Raw genomic sequence first — 9258 nt, 5'->3', positions numbered from 1 at the left:
CACAAGTGTGAATGAAGAGTCCTTGAGCAATGATATTCCACCGTATTCTTACATATGGCACATGGGCAGTACATGAAACCGTCACGTTTGTTTGCCTCGGTCGCACGTAACAAAGAATGCACGCCATCAATGAACTCTTAGGAGCGGTGATCAGCATTATACATCCAATGCCGGCTCATCTGCATTACATGACATAAATACCATATTAAAACCTAGATCATAATTAATTAGTTATACAACATGCGTGCCACCACAAAAGATACAAATTTATGAAAGCATCGCTACAATGTAGACAATCCCAACTACCACTAAAAGAACTAAAGCTAAAATACATTTCAGGAGCACAAGGATTTCACGACCAATCTCAACTAAAACAGACAGATCCCCCGATTGTGCAACATCTTTGGGCTTCTTCGGCTGGATCACTGCCTCATTAGCCACCGTATCTGCCTGTTGTGCAAGATATTTTTGCACGAGTTCAATATACTCTTCCTCCCAGTAGAAGCCTGAACATCGTCCACTGCCATCCCACTGAAATTAAAATAAAAAATTAAAACTTTAATCACAACCATCATGAAAATAGGTATAAACTAACCATAATCATTAAATACGATAAAATAACTCACATTGCGATGCAGACACTTGTAGAAAATACGATCCTTGTTGGGACCCTCCTTCTTCACTCGGTACTCCATCACAATCTTCGTCTCATCACGACACTTGCCGCATGGAATGAGAGGGAGGCCCGGCCTAAGTCGCTTTGGAAACCCATGAGAGGCCGAGGACCCGGAAGCAGTTGCCATCTACCCTCTATACTCATTTTCTAATACACTATAAATTTCTCCTTTTATAAACAAATAAAATTAAGAAACTATAAAATTATCTAGATCTCTATACTCATTTTTTAATACATTATAGCTCAAAAACATGTTTTAATAAATAACCATCCGTACTAGTTGACCTTGCTTACGTGATCATCTCGGCGAGCATTTCTCCACCGGACGGCACCGTACTTGGTCAAGGAAGAGCTCCGATTCTACGAGGAAGGGAACACGGTCTTCCACGACCGTTGTCGCTCTCCCTCGTAGAATCAAAGCTCCTCCTTGATATCCGTTACCGCTCGACAGAGAACATGCTCGCCGAGATGAACACGGTCCGCAAGTTCAACTAGTACGGATTTTCTATAATTTTCTAACTATTTTCTAAGTTTATATTTATATATACTACGTTTAGGTACGGTGATTGACAGACTACTGCGACGATATCGGGACATGTGAATAAATAACCATCCGTACTAGTTGACCTTGCTTACGTGATCATCTCGGCGAGCATTTCTCCACCGGACGGCACCGTACTTGGTCAAGGAAGAGCTCCGATTCTACGAGGAAGGGAACACGGTCTTCCACGACCGTTGTCGCTCTCCCTCGTAGAATCAAAGCTCCTCCTTGACGTCCGTTACCGCTCGGCAGAGAACATGCTCACCGAGATGAACACGGTCCGCAAGTTCAACTAGTACGGATTTTCTATAATTTTCTAACTATTTTCTAAGTTTATATTTATATATATACTACGTTTGGGTACGGTGATTGACAGACTACTACGACGATATCGGGACATGTGAATAAATAATCATCCGTACTAGTGGAACTTGTTTACGTGATCATCTCGGCGAGCATTTCTCCACCGGACGGCACCGTACTTGGCCACGGAAGAGCTCCGATTCTACGAGGAAGGGAACACGGTCTTCCACGACCGTTGCCACTCTCCCTCGTAGAATCAAAGCTCCTCCTTGACGTCCGTTACCGCTCGGCAGAGAACATGCTCGCCGAGCTGAACACGGTCCGTAAGTTCAACTAGTACGGATTTGCTATAATTTTCTAACTATTTTCTAAGCTTATATTTATATATACTTTAACCTTCTTTCATGTAAATATGCAAGTGATTTTGAGCTCAAATTGCTTACAAATGAAAAAAAAACCACAATAAAGAACCATATATATATAGTGAACAAAATGATATAAGACAATGGTGAAAAATGAGAGTATGAGATTGGTAACAATTACAACTGAAGAATCGACGGAGGAATCGAAGAAATCGACGGAGGAATCGAAGAATGGATGGAGGAACAATGAAGGGAGGGAGAAAGCAAGAATACTAGTGCAGTGAGCTTCAAAATGTGCTGAGCTCGGGCTCGAGGAGGAAGGAGACGACCGATATATAAAGGGAGAACATTTAGTCCCGGTTGGTGGCTCCAACCGGGACTAAAGGTAACTTTCCAACCCCGGGCGCAGCCACGGCCCGAGAGTAGACCTTTACTCCCGGTTGGAGCCACCAACCGGGAGTAAAATTATACCTTTAGTCCCGGTTGGTGGCTCCAACCGGGACTAAAGGTCCCTGCCACCTCTGTCTGGCACAGTAGCCGTTGGGCAGGGACCTTTAGTCCCGGTTGGAGCCACCAACCGGGACTAAAGGTATTTCTAGTCCCGGAGGCAAAAAAAAAAAAAAAAAAAAATTCCGGGACTAGAGCCCATTTTAACCGAGGATCACAGATCTGTTCTCTACTAGTGGCGGCACCGCCTCCCAGCACAGGCAGCGGCGTGGAGGGGCCCGTGGCACCGCCTCCCGGCACCGGCAGCATCGTGGAGGGGCCAGATCCGCCCCCCACACCGGCGGCGACGGATCCGCCAGCACAGGGACCGCACGCTCGCTCTCTCTGGTCTGCTCCGTCATGGGTGGTGGTGGCGCGGGTGCACATCGAGGGGTCACGGCCGCGCCATCATCGGTACCGGTAGCCTCGGAACCCACTGACTCCGTCGCGGGCGCGCATCCCTAGACTCCGTCGCCTTAGAGATCGCGCCTGGGAGCTTCACAAGGCTTGGCCCTGGACGTAGGTCCCCTTCCCCCTCGTTTTGCTCTCAAATTTCATGAATTCGTGGTCACCGGCAGGCTTCTCTCTCTCCAGTCTGCCTCCGCTCGTCGCCGGCCGCTGAGGTGCCTTCCCCAACGTCGCGAACCCCTTCTTCGAGCCCGAGGTAACCTACGCTCCATCCCCGTGCCGTCATTTTTGTTTCTAGTGCTCGGAGACATCGTTTCGGCAAACTCCAGTTCGCTCCGGACATGGCGCCACCGCGAGGAGGTGTTGTTTGGGACGGTCTCCGTCGCTGCGCCGTGGTGGCTAGAATGCTATTTTTCCTTGCTTTACTGGCCAACTCAAGGAGTCTTATTTAACTGCTCATTCCAATGGCATATTACACCTTTAAATCCTATTTTGTTCAGTACCGTGACATGTTATTTTGCTTCTGGGACCTGTGTCCATTATACTTGCAGCAGTGCAGTACTACTTTCAGGAATTTTCTAGAGTTAATATGTTATTGAAGCATGCCAAGATCTCAAGATTTTTGTGAGTACAGGTTTTTTAAGGTAGTGAGTACAGTTTAGAACACCACCCAACTACACAAGTGAATCTAGGGTAATTAGCAAAGTATTCTCAGTGATGCATTATTGGTATTTTGTGTTTATTGTCATTGCTTTCTGAAACCTGTCCTTTTTGGTAGCTTGTTTAGTGCTATACGGACCAAATATTGTTTTCTTTGAAAGTATCGTGACACTAGTTTATTTAATGTACTTATTTCATAGCTAGGAGCAATTTTTGAGTAAAGTACTGCTTGTCTTAAAAATCTGAAGTCCAACATCTTACCTTGAATAAAAAAATATTCCTATCTTGTCACAGTGATAATGAAAAGAAGGAATTGAAAATGGGCTGGCCGAAGTGTTCATGTACCTGTTCACTTTTTTCACATGACTTGCCAGGGATAATGGGAGTTATGAGCACATGTTTCTGATGATAACACCAACAAGGATAAGCAGCCACATCAATCAAAGTTATGCTCCGAGAAAGGAAAAGCTTTGACAACGGTGGAGGTGAGTTGTGCTAGCGTGTTGCAAGAGCATTTCATTTCAGTGTGTGTGAGGTGCCAGGTTCCCAGCTCATGTGTTCACACTTTCATCTTCAGGAGAACGGAGGAGGAATTGAAACACTCATGTCCGGTTTGAACTTGGGTCCTGAAGATCCGTCTGACAAAGCATGGAGGTACGTAGGCTGTTGTCTATTCTTCGGTTACTGATTGCAGATGTCTACTAGGATGCCTCGTAGCTGGTTATCTTGATAGACCACAAAATCTTGCCATAGTTGGTCGTTTTATGCCTTCTCGACACTCTTAAGATATAATTACTTGTATGTAGGGTACGGCATCATATGTCTGTTGTTATTTCGCACCATGTACAGTATTTGATGTTGCTGCACCTTGATGCTGCTTCTGGTTACTCTCCCTTTCTGCTTTCCCTGTTTGGATATGCTTATTTGCATACCAATCTTCAGACTACTGAACTTGCTGGAATGGTGGCCTGCGATACTACGATGCTAATGCAGCTTTTACGTACTTCCGTGCAGTCCACTGCTGCGCAGGTTGACCAGAGCGAGGCAGCACAACGTCCGGATCAGTGGACCTGAATGGGCTAGGTAGATAGAGAATGCAACTTCCCTGGAACCTGTCCAGTGTTGACGTTCTCATGGTGCAAAGAAAAAGCAAAGCTACTCGATATGCTGAGAATTTTTTTTCTTTGGAAAATAGGTTTGCCGAGTGTAATTCTAAAAACACTCGGCAAACAGTAACAGTATGCTGAGAAAAAAATTATTATTTTTCTTTGAAAAATAGGTTTGCCGAGTGTAATTCCCAAAAACACTCGGCGAACAATAATCCTTTGCCGAGTGTATTTTAGAAAAACACTCGGCAAACCACTTTTTTTGCTGAGTGTCTGAGCCAACGGCGCTCGGCAAAGCGGCGACCTTTGCCGAGTGCTTGACCTTGACACTCGGCAAAGCCACCGTCACGGCGACTTTTCTTTGGCAAAGGCTTTGCCGAGTGTCCGATAAAGTGCACTCGGCAAAGAGGTCTTTGCCGATAAACTGTTTACCGAACGCCCTTTGCCGAGTGTAAAGGCTTTGCCAAGTGTATATCGGCCTCTCGGCAAAGAAGCTGAATCCGGTAGTGTATTTTCATGGCCGACAATGTGAGTTTGCACACCACTACCAGCGTGTATATAAATTCATGCATGTCTATGGGTGCCAACCAAATTGACTGAAGCTAGCTTAATTTGTGTCATCATATTACAATACTCCAGTATAGAACGACGATGGTGTTGTTCAACCACACAAATCCTTGCCCACTGTACATGTCCTCCTACATCCGCAACCTGACATCGTCCTACACAAGCAATGAGTCCACCATGGTGTCTTCCTCCGTCATCATGTTCGTTCTCACCGGCCTCTTCTTCAACCTCAACCTCTTCAGTGGCGTCTCCGACGTCAGCACCATCCTCAACCCCAAAGTCCGCGTCTTCCTCTCCACGTTGCTGTCCGTCTTCCTCCCAGTCATGTCTTACCTTTTCTCCGAGGCCAAGAACACCGGCAGCGTCTCGAGCCCCGCTACCCGTTCTGGTGTGGCCGACGACCTCTCGCTGAGGGCCGGGATGATCCTAGCATGGATGCTTCTGGTGGAGCTCCTTCGGAAGAAAGTGGACGAGATCCATATGCGGGGTTACTCGGGCACCATCCAGCGTGCCGGGCGTGTCGTTTGGCTGGGGAACCTTATCTTCTTCAACATCGGAAGCGCCGGTCGGAAGGCGGTGTTTAGTATCCTCTGGATTCTTTGCGCTACCAAACTTGTGCAAAGAGTCGCCTTTACCGTGGTCGGGAAGCGTTCGTATGCCCATGTCAAGAATCCTCGGCTTATAAGCTCCTACATGGCTGAGATGCTAGAGAACCACCATCGCCAAGATGATGTTGAGCAAGCTGTCCATGTTGGGGACGAGCTGCTGAAGAGGTGCAGGTTCATCATCATGGGAGAAGAGAAGTTGGTTGAGGCAACCACTGTAGATGGCTACAAGGTGAGCAAGATCAACCCATCAAATGGCAGCTGCATCGTTACAATAGGCAAAGTTTGGGAGGTTGCTGCGGAAGACAAGCTCTTCGCCTCCTTGGATAAAGAGCAACACCTGAAGAGAATCTGCCTCTCGTTTGCTCTTTACAAGTTGCTGCGGCGAAGGTTCGAGCACCTGCCGGCGATAACCGATGAAGTCCGCACTTGCCGGGACATCATCTTGAAAGGCCTGTACAGTGATGGTGGCAGCGAAAGGAATGCAGAGGCACTCTTCCAAGTGATGAGTGATGAGGTGACGTTCCTCAGTGAGTACTATCACTCCGTGGTTCCTGTCGTCCTTGCAAGCCCCTCCTTCCTCTTGGTAAACTACTTCCTTCTCCATATACTCGTAATGGCCCTGTGCTTCATGACCATCACTCTCTGTGGGAACGGAGACGTGAAGTACGCCTTCAGTAGCATCCGTACCGCAACTACACTCTAAGATATGGCATTCCCAGTATAATCTTCTGCCTCGTGAGCAGGGCAGCCTATTCACCCGCAGCCTTCTTCTCCATAGTAGATCTCTGTATCACCGTTCTCCTCTTCATCATCTTCTTCTACGAGGAGATATGGGAACTGTTTGTGTTCCTGCTCTCCAACTGGTTTATGGTATCACTGCTGTGCAACTACATAGCTAAACCCCACTGGCGCGAGAGCACCATCTTTAGTTGGTCGTTTCGGGTTATCACATGGCTACGGGGCAAGATGAGCGACACCAACCTCAGGTTGAAGCAGTTTTCGGTGTTAAACATCCGTTGGCCTGTCAACATACCATTGTTTGCCACATTCTCCTTTCTTGTGAAAGCAGAGCTGGTGCCGAGCAACCTGAAGGAATCCATCATCGAGTACCTGGTGGAACATGACCGTGGTGCTGCTAACTACACCCCGCTGACCAACGGCAGGTCTGCGCTCCAGAGGAACGGTCTCTCTAATAGGCTGTCATGGGCATGTGACAGCGATAGTGTCGCCGAGGTCATCCTCACATGGCACATCGCCACGAGCATCTTGGAGGTTAAGTGTGCCCCGAGGAGTAGAGAGGAGGAAGTAGCCTCGAGCAAGGTGGCAACTAGGCTGTCCAAGTACTGTGCTTACTTGGTGGCATTCCACCCGGAGCTGCTGCCTGATTACCAGGAAAAGGCAGAGCTTGTCTTCGAGGACATGAAAAAGGAGCTCAGGGGCATGATTGGGCTTCGAGAGTACTTCGCTTCACTCGGCGCACGGGTTGACAAGATCTTGCTGGATAGCACGCGAGCTGAAGAGGCCGGCAGGGAAGTAGAAGTTAGAATCCAGAGGGAAATTGATGAAGAGGAAGCTGCTGGCCTGCAGAGTGATCAAAACAAAGTTGTGATGAACGGCGCAAAGCTTGGTAGGTCGCTAATGGCCGAAGCCAACAACATCGGTCTAGAAACTGTGTGGAAGGTGCTAGCCGATGTGTGGACCGAGCTCGTCGTCTTCATTGTGCCGTCGAACGAGGAGGAGCGCGTGAAGGGGCACGAGGAAGCCCTGGTGCAAGGCGAGTTCATCACCGTGCTTTGGGCGTTGACCACTCACATTGGCATATCTAGGCGACCGACCACCAAGTGAACAATGGCTTGTAACCCCGAAGCTTGAAGATGTATATGTGCTTCGGCACTTTACCCTCAGCTGGCTTGTATTTTTTTTTAAGATAACCGAACAAAGTTTTCTTTCAAAAAGATAACCGAACAAAGTTTCGGCCTCTGTCGTCCTGGAATGGGAATGGTACACATTCAGCTAGCTTGTATTTGTTTGCATGCTTGTGTTTGCGTCAGCGTGCCGTCGTATGATGACTCAACTTAAGAGTGGTGTGCTATTAAAACCTCTAGTTCTATTAAGGCTTAAGTGTAGAATCCTACTAGGAGTAGGACTTCTACTTGCATATATGGGAGCCTTGGAAGGAACAACAGGGTAGAGGCTATAGGCATCAACAAAGTCAACGCAAGTGTCTCATTCAACGCCTGTAAGGAGCAATTAGGAGCGCTTAAGAGGATTAAGCAAGAATCAGAAGGTCCTAAAGGGTTAAGTAGAATTGTGAGAGAGCAACAATCACTTATGCTCTTTTCGAGTTGTTCTAATAGAATTTGTTGTGGGGTTTGTCAAAATCCTAATCTCTTGTCGTGGTTGCTTTAACACCATCATCTAGGGTTTTGTACATGATTGGACTGTGTTATTCTTGATACGGTGCAAGCTTGTGTCATATTTGCAACATCCTTTTCTTATCATTTTATCCTTGGACGAACTTGATCCTTCTTTAGTACACTTCGTGTTCTCCATGGAACTCGATACCTTGGAATACTCCTGGATGAAAGTTGCAATGGTACGGTATCCGTGTGCTTGCAGGTTTCTCTCTTTGCGTTAATAAATACCAACACCTGTTTTCAGCAGCCTGAGCCAATGAAGAAAAAGCCAAAACTCAATCAAACGAACTCCGATTGAGCTCAAATTTTGTGGAGACATTCCTAAGGAAGTTTAGAAACTATCTCTAAAAGATCAACTCCAAAAGACCAAGGGAAATCCGTAGATCAAGAAATTTCCTAATCTTGTGCTCACGAGGAATCTAGTCAATTCGACTAGTAGATATGTTCCTCATGTGTCATAACACGTATCAAGTCATCCCAATCGGTCCCAAGTCCCCCGAAAAACAAAATCAACAAAAACACAAGAGAAGGGGGTTTGGGAGAGGGAAAATTGAAACAAAACAAGAACTCAGATCTTAGCCATGAAATTTAGAGGTCAACTTGCTTTATTTAAATCACCAACAAGATCTAGTTCTTACAGAGGTTAGGTTATACAGTAGAGGAATCACTCTCTACACTGCGGATCTCCTACCACTGCTTAGGGAAATGGAAACTAGAGAATGGGAATCCTAGGGAAATGACAACTAGAGAGATGGGCAGGTTAGGAGCAGTCGTCCTCTTATTTATAGAGCTATTACAAAACCCCTAATATGCCCTTAGGTATTTTGGCTGAACCACTTAACCCCAGGGGCAAAATGGTCCAACTTGAGATCCAAGCATCCAATGGTCACGAGCTCTTCACGACTTTGTTTCGCCTCAATACAAGCTTCACGATGACGCCACATGCCTGTTCCTGTTCCTGCTAGAACTCTAACCAGGCTTTGAGACCCAAACCCAAAGATCGCCCGTCGATGGTTGAGGCCCAAACCATCAAACCACCTGGAGAAGCGTATCCACAACACCTCCTCCACGATCTCGACACGTGTCACCATTATCCATGACACGCCTAATCACCAAGTCTTCTT

The 9258-nt window shown here is 46.9% G+C and overlaps 1 long non-coding RNA gene and 1 pseudogene across 2 annotated transcripts; both read left to right on the top strand.

Moving 5' to 3' along the window:
* The first annotated feature begins 3042 nt into the window (after positions 1 to 3042).
* LOC136524799 (uncharacterized) lies at positions 3043 to 4680 on the top strand. Of its 2 annotated transcripts, none has more exons than XR_010776198.1 (3): positions 3043 to 3921; positions 4014 to 4090; positions 4451 to 4680. It is a non-coding gene; the product is annotated as an uncharacterized lncRNA (long non-coding RNA). The 2 variants fall into 2 exon arrangements; XR_010776197.1 differs by having other exon boundaries at positions 3962 to 4090.
* Positions 4681 to 5149: 469 nt separating this feature from the next.
* On the top strand, positions 5150 to 7687 carry LOC136522250 (uncharacterized; annotated as a pseudogene).
* Positions 7688 to 9258: the final 1571 nt, after the last annotated feature.

The sequence above is a fragment of the Miscanthus floridulus genome, chromosome 18, assembly GCF_019320115.1.
Source record: "Miscanthus floridulus cultivar M001 chromosome 18, ASM1932011v1, whole genome shotgun sequence".
Classification (NCBI taxonomy): domain Eukaryota; kingdom Viridiplantae; phylum Streptophyta; class Magnoliopsida; order Poales; family Poaceae; genus Miscanthus; species Miscanthus floridulus.
Note: the sequence above shows the minus strand (reverse complement) of the source record. Positions and strands in the feature narration are given on the sequence as shown.